This window comes from Tenrec ecaudatus, unplaced genomic scaffold (genome assembly GCF_050624435.1).
Source record: "Tenrec ecaudatus isolate mTenEca1 unplaced genomic scaffold, mTenEca1.hap1 Scaffold_159, whole genome shotgun sequence".
Taxonomy (NCBI): Eukaryota; Metazoa; Chordata; class Mammalia; order Afrosoricida; family Tenrecidae; genus Tenrec; species Tenrec ecaudatus.
In genome coordinates this window covers 247,022-259,883 of record NW_027458057.1, presented here as the reverse complement: position 1 = coordinate 259,883, position 12,862 = coordinate 247,022, and the positions used below count along the sequence as shown (strand labels likewise).

At 50.1% G+C, this 12,862-nt stretch overlaps 1 long non-coding RNA gene across 2 annotated transcripts in view; it reads left to right on the top strand.

Annotated features, from left to right (window-relative positions):
• The first annotated feature begins 4,938 nt into the window (after positions 1–4,938).
• The window catches only part of LOC142436133 (uncharacterized), a 46,394-nt gene continuing 38,470 nt past the window's right edge, over positions 4,939–12,862 (top strand). Inside the window, exon 1 of one of the 2 annotated variants that reach the window (XR_012781799.1) lies at positions 4,939–5,102. This is a non-coding gene — a long non-coding RNA (uncharacterized LOC142436133). The remainder of the gene's footprint in view (positions 5,103–12,862) is intronic. The other variant, XR_012781798.1, reaches the window with a different exon arrangement.

Sequence of the window (12,862 nt, the reverse complement as noted above, 5' to 3'; positions counted from 1 at the left end):
CCACTTTTTGCCAAGCATCATGTCCTTCATGGACTTGATGTCCCTTCAGGGACTGGTCTCTCCTGACAGCACGTCCAAAGATATCAAATGAAGTCCAGCCATCCTTCGTCCCCGTGTTCTCTTGGCAGTCCTTGTACTTTTATTGCTCAGTGTCTGATTATTTGGGACCAGGCCTTATTGCTGCCCCTTCCTCACCTTGGCCCCCAATCCCGACCCCAAGCCCTGCACATCCACTGTGTGAAACCTCCTGTTCCTGTAACCATCCCTGTGCTTTTGTGTGGGGGGTCTAGCTGGGTTCCCCTGGCAATTCGCCAGCTGCCCTTGGGAAAGTTCATGGAGTCGGCTAATTAGTAGAAAAGCCAAACGTCCAGCTGAGATTGGTTTACTCCCTAGCACCCTTGGGCAGGAGCACAGCCCCACTCCCGGTCCCAGGTAGCCAACGACCACACCTAGGTTCTCCGGACTTGGCAGCTGTAACATGTGGCCTGGGCTTCCCCTTCATTTGCTGCTCCTTTCTGGCTTGCTGTCTGACTTTTCTTTGCGGAATTAAAGCTGCAAATTGACAGGATCCCATAAACACTCTAAAGCCACAAAAAAACACCAAATGCCCACCCAAACATGTGAAACTTCCAAAAATCATCCTTAGAAGATTCCCAAACCCTAAACATTCCTAAACCCCATATATGCCCTGAAAACACCATGAAAGCCCTAAGAAAACCTAAAATGCTGGGGGAAAAAAACACATATAATATTAAAAATACCCTAAAATCCCTAAGGAACTCTGCAACATCACTAAAAACACCCTATTGTGCTGAAAAATACCTATACACTCTAAAAAACCACCCCTAAATCCCTTAAACACTCCCTAAAATCTTATAAAACACCCTAAAAACCCCAAACCACCCGAATGCCCCAAACACACCTTGAACGTCCACAAACAACCTAAAAGCCCTAAAAAATCACATGCCACCAAAAAGCCCTAAATGACCGCAAAATTCCAACTCATAGCCACCCTATAGAGGGCTTCTGGAGCTGTCAGTCTTTTATGGGAACAGCTTTATCGTTCTCCCAAGGAGAAGTTGGTAGGTTTGAAACCCTGACCTCATATTTAGCAGTCTAATAATTGCTGGACAGTGCCACCAAGGCTCTACTGGTGTAGTGGGTTACACATTGGGCTGCTAACCTCAAGGGAAACGGTTCAAAACCACCACCCACTCCTTGGGAGAAAGAAGAAGCTTTCTTTCTATTCCCCTAGATTTCTCATTGAAGGTGTAAAGTAACCTGTTAAATGCTCGCAGTGGCAGCAGCAATGTCTCATAACCATGGGGAAATGTGGTTCAGAAACTTCAGAAGCAAGCATCCACCAGTAGGTGACTGACCAGCAGTATTGACTTGGGCAAAGAGAAGGTGACATGGAAGGGTAAGGAGAAGAATGCGTGCAGAGGGCAGGTTGGCAGCTGAGCCTAAGTCCAGTAGAAACAACAGCAGAATGGCCTGTTCCTGGAAGGGCCACAGGAGATGGTGCGACTTCATGTAGCCCCCACTTACATGTGTAACAGCAGCAATTGCCTGAACACGTGGTCTCCCCAGGGAGGAGCCTTTGTGTGGTGTTAAGATGCTGTTACTGTCTGTTGTACTGTGGTGGCCTGCATTTGGCTGTAATGGTGGAAATTTTGCAGCCAGTAGTTCAAATGCCTGCTGGGTCACTCACTGCAGGTAGACTTCAGCAGTTTCCAGACAGAGAGACGAGGGAGGAGGACCTGGTCTTCCACTTCTGAAAGAACTGGCCAGTGTGAACCTTGTGAATGGCAGAACACTATACCTGAACATGAGTACCGCAGGCTATAAGGCATGATGGATTGACACAGTGGCTGCAGCAACGTGCTCAAACATAGGATAGTGCTGGCCTGGAAAATAGTTCATCGTCCATTAAAAAAAATCATTATATAGGGGCTCATACAACTTTTGTTGTTGTTTTTCCCTAAGGGAGAGCAGTGTATTGGTACACTGAGAGGTATATAGATCAATGGATTCGAACAGAAAAGCTACACATATATTCACCAGTCAACAGGAAACTAGCCTTCGAAAAAGGACACAGAAATATCCAAAGGGACAAATTCTGCTTGCTCAACAAATGGTGTTGGACAAACTGAGATACCGTATGTAGGAAAATGAAGCAAGCCCCAAACCTTCCCCCATGCACAGAAATTAACTGAAGAGGGGTTAAAACCTGAAAGTAAACCTCCGGGCTATCATAATCAATTTTTCGATGACCTCATCGGTCAGAAATCATTGTAGGAACGCCAAAGCGTTCTTGTGTTCAACGTCTACATACATAGCAGGTGCTCCAGTAAAGGGGAATCTTGGTGGAGCTGGCTCATCCATTCCTGAAGAGAGTAGAGCACCACGTTGGCCCATCACAGAGCTCAGGTGTAGAATCTTCCTCACTGTCATCCTTTATCTCAGCAGTGTCAGTGTTGGATTATGAATTTCCCAAAGAACCAGTATCGCTCAATTCTGTGCACAATGCTGACTCACTCTCGCTGTATCTCTTACAGCATCAGTTAGTGGGCTTGTTGTCTGCCTCAGGCTTTGTTCACGGAGATCCTCCAGCTAGTTGGTGGTGTGTGCGCATGAGCAGAGGCTTCCTGCCAATCCCCCATGAGTAGTAGAGCTCCCATGGTGTGGACTCCATGTAAGCCCTGTCCCAGACAGCACGCTTACATAGGAGGGTGGGCCCTGCAGCACAGAGGACCATTCCCCCTGTGGAATGGCCTCAGAGACCCACGTCCCTCACTGGCCAGCTGCTGGGGCTGTGGGCCCTAAGCTTCATGCCTGACTCAGGAATTGACACAGGGTGAGGCGACTCCAGTAGCTGTTTTGACTGGTCTAATCCAGCCTGAGATCATCCTTGCATGAGCCCTCTGCCCAGATTATTTTTGTTTCTTTTATGATCATTTTATTAGGGGCTCTTACAACACTAACCACAATCCATATATACATCAGCTGTTTGAAGCACATCTGACCATTAATTGCCCTCATTATTCTCAAAATCTCCACTCTTCACCCAAGCCCCTGGCCTCAGCTCCTCATTTTTTCCCCCCTCAATGCCCGCCACCCATCCCTCATCAATCCTTGGAAATGTACTAATTCTTTTGTCATATCTTCACCCACCTTTCTTTTGAGGTCAATGAAGATCCTTGTAATCGGTTCCCACTTTCCATCCTGCCCTTCCTCCACCCTCCCAGTATCTCCACTCATAACACTGGTCCTCACAGGCCCATCCACCCTGGATTCCCCGTGTTTGAAATTCCTATCGGTACTACAATACCTTCTCTAGTTTGGCCAGATTAGTATGGTAGAACTGGGTTCAGGTTAGTGGGGCAAGAGGAAGCATTAAGAACTTGAGGAGGCGGCCACCCGCCCGCTGGGTGCGCGGGCCCGGGCGTCGCGCGCTACGGGCCGCCCAGCGCAGCCAGAGGCTGGGAGCGCCCCGCAGGGCGCACGGGCGGCCTTGCAGGCGGGGACTCGGGACGCGCCCCTCGACGCCCTCGCGCACCCCACCGTCTTCCTGCCCGCGGGGCCCCCCCGAGGGGCTGCGAGCGGGGGTGTCGCAGGACCTGCGGCTGGATAAAACGAGAGACCCCCCTTGGTCAGCAGCGCGAGACCGTGGGGACGCGCGGCTCCTCGAATGTTGCGTCGTCTCATTTCTGGTTCCTCCATCCATTCACGCAGGCCGACCCCGCTCGCCTGATCAGTGGCACACACCCAGCCCAGTGGGAAAAGGAATGCTCTCCCACGTATATGCATTTTAGTTTGGAGTCCCTACAGGGTTTATGTACCCCGAGTCCTGGAGATGGGGATTGGTTTGATCTAACTGCACTTTACTTGCAGTGCGAGCCAGCGCGGCGCGGTGTCCCACTGGAAGCGCTGAGCCACACGTGCGTGTCAACACTTAGGACCATCCCCAAACATGCTTTTGCCAGGTGTCCGTGAGGAAGCCAATCAAGAGGGATCGTGCTATTCGGATTCGGTCCCCATGTCGCCGTTTTCGCCTTGCTTTCTGTTTTTGAATTCGGTTTCCCAAATGTCTGCCTCAAAACGAATACCCAACCAGGGGGTCCGCAGCCCTGGAAGTTTCCGGGGCTGTTCCCCAGACGCGCCTCGGGGGCTGCAAGGACTGCGCGTCGAGACTTTTCCGGTCGTGAAAAGTCGGCGGCGACAGCTGGGGGCCCTGGGTCACCGGGTGGTGTTGAGCAGGGACTCTGGGGCCCCGGCGTGGGACGCTGGCGGGTGCAAGTTCAAGAGGGTCAGGGGCTGATGCCTCCCCACGCCCCTGCCCTCCCCCAGCAAGGGCGCTCTGGGGTGCTGGGTCCTTGAGGCCCCGGCTGGCGGGGCCGCCCACGGTCAAGGCTTCGGGCACACGCGCGGGTGCGCTGAGGCCTGCCCTGTGCGGGGGTCTGGGCTCAGGCAGGTGGTCGCGGCGGCTCCGCGGGCGGGCGGGCGCCCAGCAGGAGGACCGACGACCCCCGGCGCGTCGCCGGCACCCAGCGTCCGGGCGTAGAGGCGGGCGGGGGGCTGCGCTCTGCCGCCGCCAGGGCCCCCTCCCTCCGCGCCCCCCCGCGCCAGGTGAGCCGGGCCTGGGCCTCGGCGGGCCGCGGGGCTGCCCTCGCGCCGCCCTCCAGCGCCCCCTCGGGGCCGCGACGAGCTGGGCGGCCGCCGGCCGGGGCTGGGGGTTGGGAGGGGCGGGGGTCGCGGGCGGGTCGCTCGTTCGGCCGCTGGCGGGGGGCGGGGGCCGGGCGGCCGCGCGCGAGGCCGGGCCAGCTGCCGCCGTGCCCTCGGCCTCCGACTCTGGCTCCGGCTCGGCTCGCCCTGGCGGCGGTGGCGCCGTGAGGAGGAGTCCGCGCTCCTCTGTGGCGGCGGCGGCGGCGGCCGGCTCCAGGCCGGGTTTTGGCGCCGCCCGCCTGCTGCCTCCTGGCGGCTCCTGAACTCCAGCCCCCTCTCTATCAGCCTCTCACTCCGTCTCAATATGTCTCAAGATGGCGGCCAATGTGGGATCGATGTTTCAATATTGGAAGCGCTTTGATTTACAGCAGCTGCAGGTCAGGCTTCTCCTCTCTCGGCCTCTCGCTCGGGGGTGGGGGCTGCGGGCGGTCGCGGCCTCCCCGGGGGCGCCGGGCTGCCTCGCCGCCGGGGGGCCGCGGCGGAGGGGAGGAGGGGGGTGCCGGGAAAAGCGGGGCCGACTCGGGGACAAGTCCCTCTCACTCCCCGGCCCCCATTGATAACTCGCTTGATCGGAAATTGATCCTCTTTGTTCAATTCATCGATCAGCCCAAGATGGCGCCGGGAGCCGCCGCTGCCACCGCTGTTCCTGGTGTCTGCCCCCTCCCCTGGCGCCACCCCCCCCCCCGGCCCCGAGCCGCCGCCGCCACCGCCGCCATCACTGCCCCAGGTGTCTGCCCCCTCCCCTGGCGCCCCCCCCACCCCCGTCCCGAGCCGCCGCCGCCGCCGGTTCCCCAAACTTCATGAGTGGAAAAATGGGCTCTTGGCACAAAATGACATTCAATCTTCACCAAGAGATTCAGGGCTAAATTGCTGCCCTATCTCTGACCTCAGCTTTTGTTTTATTTTAATTCTCATATAATTCACATATATCATTCAATACTTCAGTCATATTAAGATTTGTGTAATCCTCACCACAATCAGGTTTACATCATTTCCTTCTTTTATATTAATTTTTGTTAGCCCCCCCCTCACTCCCCCAAATCTTCCCTGCCTGTCCCTAAGAGATTGTTAATTCTGTTAGTGTCTCTCTGGATTTGCCTCTCCTGGATTTCATATGTATTAAAAAAAAATACAAAACAAAATCAAGAAACAAGTAGAAAAGAAAAACTAACAATGATAAAAGAGAGAAAAACCTCAATCGAACAGAAAGTGAAAAATACTAAAAACTGGAACCAAATTAAAATTAGTCTGAAGAGATCAAATGATCAGGTGTTACATTTGAACTTAACTGTATCTGTTCATGTCCATGGGCTGTGGTCAGAGGGAATTCACCCCGCATGTGCATTTGAGTCCTTTTGCAAACTGGGTGTTCCGAACTTAAGCTCTGATTCTTGTTCATACCTGCAGATTGAGATTCTATTATTTATCACCCTGGCATCACACTGGCTGTGCTGCTTGTTCTGGGCGGACTTAGTTGACATCTCACTTAGATGGCTGCTTATTTTCAGAAAAAAGGTTTAAGTACAAGGCCCTGTTCTTTGTGATAGATGTGCACCATCTGATTTCAGGGTTTTTTTACACCCTATGCTTTCCAGTCAAATATTCACTTGAGGTAATTCAAAACACTCACTTGGCTCGATGATGCCAGAATAGCTCCCCTCCATGCAGTTCCATGGAGCTCAGCATAGTTAGGGCGCAGAGATGAAAAGACGATTGAACCATGTACTGAACGTTCAGGTTTTTCCCTGCTTTTGAAAATCTGTTTGCGCTTGTAGAGTAAATGTTTTGTACTTTTTAAGAGTGTAAAAAAAAATAGATGGAGGGATTCAGAGAAAATGGCAACCAGATAGGACCCATCTATCTGGAGCTCCTGCTGCCAGACCAGAAAAATAGGAAATTAGGTGAAGGAAACGGGGAGGTGGAGTTCTGAAATTAGAACTAGGGTAACAGGGTTTCTCCTGAACCCCTTCTTTTGTGGGATTTCCACTCACAAAGCAAACCAAGAATGCTTTAAAGCAGCACTATAATTTTGACGAAGTGGCAGGCGCCAGATATGCCCTTGCCTGGAGCAGGGATCCCTGCAGGTGGACGCCCTGAGAGGGGGCAGAATCTCAGACACGAGGGGAACCCCACACTGAGCTCTCCATGCGGTTGGATGCCTTGAGCTCACGGTCAGGGGTTGGTGGTGGGTAGCCATAATTTAGAGTAGAAGAAAAAATATATTATTACCTTAGGAAGATCATGGTGTGGGAGAAAAAGGCAGAAAGTCGGGAGTCCAGGGAGCAAATTTAGTTCCAATTGGCCGACTAGTAAACAACCCCCCTGATAAGCTGCATCTCCCCCTCTGGGGGTCAGCTTGACAGCCACCAAATCTGAGCACATCACAAGTAGAATTTTTTTTTTAAGGGTGAAACATAAATGATTGGTTTAAAACTCAAACCCAAGTCTGGTTGCTCAGCTCCAAGCACCACATGGGGAGTCCCTTAACATAAATCAGCATAAGAAGCAACCTAGCTAAGGAATGCCAGAACTCAGCCACAGGGCCTGGCAGCTTTTACCATAACAAAGACCCGCTGTAGCAGTGTCAGCCTTAAACAGCACTGAGCTGTAGCCCAGAGACTGTGGGAGACAATTTCATTCTAGCTGGCCAGAGGGATAAAAAAGAAAATCCTCTGATCTAGGAAGCATCAGCAGTCTAGATAGGACAACAAGCTTCCCTCTCAGTGATTCTACACATAGCTGGGGAGGCCCTGCCGGTCTTGGAGCCCTAGACGGGGCTGAGGGAGCCCCCCAGTGCCCCCTCCCAGCCCCTGCTGCAGTGCTACATGCAGCACAAGGCAGGTACTCCAGCACCCAAGTGACCCCTGGCCACGGGCGCGATCTTGCTTTTGAAGTAATCTCACACAGCATCTGTGGAACCCTACATCAGGGATGGGAAAGTCCATTAACGCATGCCCAGGAGAGCCAGCATAGGAAAGCTGGATTTTCCTGCCCGTGGGCTCCGATGGATGTTGCACCTGGAGCAGCCCACCTGGGCCAGATGATTGCAGTTCAGCCAATGGGATTGACCTGGGGTCCTTCACCAGCCTCCCCGGGAACCCTTGAAAAGGCAGGAACCAGAAGGGAGAGGGGTGGTCCAGGTCGTCTTCCTGGGAGGAGAGAGATCCTTGCATGACCTGAGGCAGTCTCTGCCAGGCCCCATGGTCAAAGGAATCCTATGGGTGCCTTGTAAAACCTGAAGCTTCTTTTAACTCTCATTAAATTCACTTGGATCACGAGCCCGGCTTCCGCATGAAATTTTTCTCGCGGGGAGCCAAGGACTGGGGTTGGAATTTAGGCCAGAGAGAGAGACCTTACAAGTCCATGACCCTGTGACCTTGAGGAAGAGTTGGAATTCCTCTGGCCTCAAGGACAGGTGATCAAGTATCATTACCTCCTTACCCACTGCTCTACTTATTCTCACTTTATTCACTAGCCCTTCTAACTTTTCCACCGCACTCAGTTTCAACGTGCTCAGGTTGGTGTTGGGCTTTTATTTACTCGCTTTCTTCTTTATCCCTCTTTTTTTCCCCTTTTCCCCTCTTTTTCCTCTTCTCTCCCACTCTCTCCTCTCATATGCCACTAAAGGCTTCCAGGTCACTTCCCTCCGCTTAGGGCAAATCAACCCAAATAGCAGGAGGCACTCCAGCCTGCCCTGTGTGGGAGTGCTGTACACCACACAAGGCACCTGGGACAAACACCTACAGTGCGCTGCACCGTTGAAGAAACCTCCGTCATGCCCCTAAGGTGATCTCGTCAACTAGGGCAATTCTGCCCAGCACCACTGGGTCCCGGCATTAAAAGGGCACACTGACCTGCCATGTTGGAGCAGTGTCTAAACCCCTCTGGCCCCTCATCCAAGCAATCAGGGATCAGCTACTACTTTATACTTTATTTCCTCCTTCTCTCTCTCCTTGCTCTTTACCATCACAGCCAACCTTAGTGAACTCAGTTGGATTTATTTCCTTCTTTCTCTTTATTCTCTTTTTCTTTCTTTCCTCTTTCTGTCTTTGCTTTCTTCACCTCTCTCTTAGCTTGTACGATTCTCTCTGCTCCCTCTCATTGCTTGCACATACCACTGCTGGTTTCCAGAGCCCTACACTCTGCCTAGGGCAACCCTGTCCTCCTAGTGGGCAGCCTGACCCCTAAGACAGTACTGCACACAGGACGAGTCAGAGCTACACACAGCATAACACAGGGTCAGTTATTTCTTTAACCATTTAAAAAATACTCTCTCCTCCTCCTTCCTTTTCTCTTCTCTCTTTTTCCTTTTATTGGGCTCTTCTTACAGGTTTTCTGCTTTTCTCCGCTCCATCTAGCTCTTCTCTACTTCCTACCACAGCCTCCACAGATTTGGTTCTCCTTTTTAGTTGTTTTCTTTTTTTTTTTTTTTTACTGTTGTCACCTTTGTTTACTCTGTGCATTTTAGTTGTCTGTGGGTGAGTGGTTGTCAGTCTGGTTGGCATTATTGCCCCAGTCTGTGTCTTCCTCTTTCTCTCTTTTTCCTCTCCTTTCACTCTCTTTCCCATCACAAGACAATAGCTGTCTCCAGGCCACTCCCCTCTGCCTAGGGCAAACCTGAAGGCCCAACTGAGGGAGCTCCCACCCCCCCACTTATTGGTGTGGCAAGCAGCTGGGGAATTCACGCTGGTCCTCTCCCACACACTAAGCCACAGGTTGTTCTCCCCTATAAAAAGTGGGGGCATCCCCAGCCTAAATCCTGAGGTCCTACAAGTGACTGTGGGAAACGCCTGACCACCACTTGTGAGGCTCCACGCTACTGTGGGAACATCCACCCAATCTCCAAGGCGATCTCTCTGTACATCCCCTTGTCTAGCCAGATTTGTAAAGTAGAATTTGGATCATGATAGTGGGGGGAGGAAGCATTTAGGAACTAGAGGAAACATGTTTCATTGTTGCTACCCTGCACCCTGACTGGCTTATCTCGTCCCCACATCCCTTCAGGAAGGGGGTGTCCAGTTACCTACCAATGGGCTTTGAGTCTCCACTCTGCACTCACCCTCATTTACAATGACATGATTTTTGTGTTCTTTGATGCTTGATATCTGATCCCTTCAACAGTTCATGGTCACACAGGCTGGTGTGCTTCCTCCATGTGGGCTTTGTTGCTTCTGAGCTAGATGGCCGCTTCTTTATTTTCAAGCCTGTAAGATCCCAGATGCTATAACTTTTGATAGCCAGGCACCATCAGCTTTCTTCACCACATTTGCTAGTGCACACATTTTTCTTCAACCATCATGTTAGAAAGGTGTTCATCATGGAATGCCAATTTAATATAACGTGTTCTTGCATTGAGTAAGTATTTGGCAATGTCCATCTACTGCCTTAATACTAAGTCTATAAATATATGCACGTTGATCTATTTACGAACCCTCCTGTATAAATATATTTACATATGTACATGCCAGTATGTAGACCTCTAGAAATACCCTTTGTCACCTAGTTCTTTCCTCTATTTACTTTTACTTTCCTCTTGTCCGACTATCATGCTCAGCTTTCACTTGGGTTTGAGTAATTTCTCTTGGTTACATTGCCCTTGCTGAATACCTACCAGGCTTCTCACACCCTCCTTGCGACGGATTTTGGATTACTTGTTGCTCCCCTGTCGCTGGATTGGTCAGCATCACCTCCTTACCCCCTCCTCTCTCTCTCCCATGTCCCCGGGAACCATTGGTCCTGTTGTTTTCTCCTCCAGCCTATTCTTCCAGCCTATCTTATCTAGATAGATCTGTTGAGATAATAATATGCACCAAAAATCAAACCATAGCAGGATAGGCGATGGGTGAGAACACAGTGATGACAAAAAAACAACAACAGAAAACCAATGATCAATAAAAGAGTAAATTAATTAAAAGACAAAAAAAATTTTTAAGAAAGAAAAACCTGTAAATAGATCAAGGTCTGATTTTTTTTTCTATAGGTGTGTCCTTCAGTCAGGTCTGATGGCGTATCATGCTCTGGCCCCAGAGTCTGTCCTTTGTACTCCCTCAGGGGCTACCCGCTCTGCTCCCATGGTTGCTCTGCTGCATGCTTTTAGTGATTTGCCTCCGTGTTGGAGGGCCAGTCGGGTCAGTCCCAACACAGAGTCTCCGGTATTGTCCCCATAGGGCCCTGGGCCAGCAAGGGATGGCATGTCTCATAGTGGGATCAGCCATATGGTCCACTCTGTACATTGGCTGTTCAGAGTGCCAAAATCATCCTCCAAGCCTGGTGGACCAGTGTGTGCTCCACTCTCTTCCTCCCCCTTCATTTGCCCCTGTGTGCTCTGATCAGACATGTCCATCTCCCCTAGCTACAGGTTCAGTGCCGTCTTCTAAAGTAAATTCTTCTGGGGGGAGGGGCAGTTGTCCACATAGCTGGTATGGAGGCTGGACCATCCACTTTTCATTTAGGATCAAAAGCATCTAGCTTTTAGCATTAGGTGCTATTGAGTCAGTTCCAACTCAAGGCAGAATGAACCACTGCGCAGTCCTACACCATCTTCAAAACTGTTGTTATACTTGAACCTAACATTTCAGCCTTTTCCAGGGACTGGCATCTCCTGATAACATACCCAAAGCATGTGAAGTCTCCCCGTGCTTGCTTCTAAGGACCTTTCAGACTGTTCTTCTGACACAAATCTGTTCATTCTTCCAGCACTCAATGGTATTTTTAATATTCTTGGCTAGTGTCATCTTGATGGGTTGAAACACTATCTCGCTCTAGTGTTGATGTACATTTTTCTGATGCCTAATTATACTGAGTATCTTTTAAGGTAATCATTTAATTTTTATGGCATTTTGAAAAGATGTCAATGAGGTCTATTTAATTTGTGTTCAGATGGAAACACATAACTCAAACTAAATATGTGACAGTAGAATAAGAATCCATTTTATCCTAAATACTTGAGATATTTATACAGCCTACTCAAGTTTTTATCAACACAGATAAGGTGGCGGTGGTGGTGGTGGTGGTGGTGGTGGTGGTGGTGGTGGTGGTGGTGGTTTTTAAGAGTTAATCTCTAAATAGGGGGCTGTAGTACTGAGCACTGAATCTCCTTTGCTTGATTAATTTTTATGTTAGGGAAGTAATACAAGGATTCCATCAAATGACCCATCAGTTTGAGGAAAAAGCATATCAGAATTGATGGTCAAAGCCTATATGGCTTTATGGTTTAGTCTCTAGGGGTATGTAATGCTCTTGTGAAAATAGTATTCCTCATGATAATAACGAGGAACTGGTGGGCTTCCAGGGCTGGGAGCTGAACTGAGGGGCAGTTCTACCCTGTCTAATAGGGTCACTATGAGTTGGCAAAGACTCGATGGCTGTCAGTTTGGTTTGTTTGACTTGAGTACTGGCATTCAGTGTGTTTATCGAAATCAATAAATTACAAGCATTTTTGATGTCTATTTTTTACATACAAAATTTAAATCCCCCAAGCCTCTGAAAACTGCGAAGATTTCACAGCACTAGGTTGGTACTCTCCCATCCAAGAATCAGTGAAACTGGCAGGGTGTGAGGCATTCAGGCTCCCTCAGTTCCTCCTGCTGCCTTCCCTGACCCTGGTCACTTGCTTCTATTACCTCTCTTGGACCTTACATGCATTTGAATTAGAACACCATAGAGTACAGTGCTCTACATGTGCAGCAGCTCTAACCATGTCACTCTCTGTCTCTATGAAGCCTCTTCCAACAAAATTCAAATGCGATTGTATGTGCACACATAAACACACGCATGCACCAGAGCACCCTTCTTAACAGAGAGTCAGGAGGGTCTCTTAATTATTTGCTGTCCTCACTTTGGACACAAGTCCCTTGATGATGAGTAGGAGAAAAGGAACATCAGGTAGTGGGGGAAACCCTAAGGAGGAACAGAGGAGAGCTTTAACTAAGAATAATGCTACTAGGGGAATGATGGCATGTGAGGAAAATTAGATACTTCCAGACTGTCAGATTTTTCCATACAGCAAAATTAACTTTTCTAGTTTTGTCTAAAACTGGCCCCAGGAAATTTCAAATAGCACATCTCAGATTATCTAACCTACAAAGGAGTAGCCGGCCTTCCACCCACCCCCACCCCACCCCCGCCAAAAAACCAA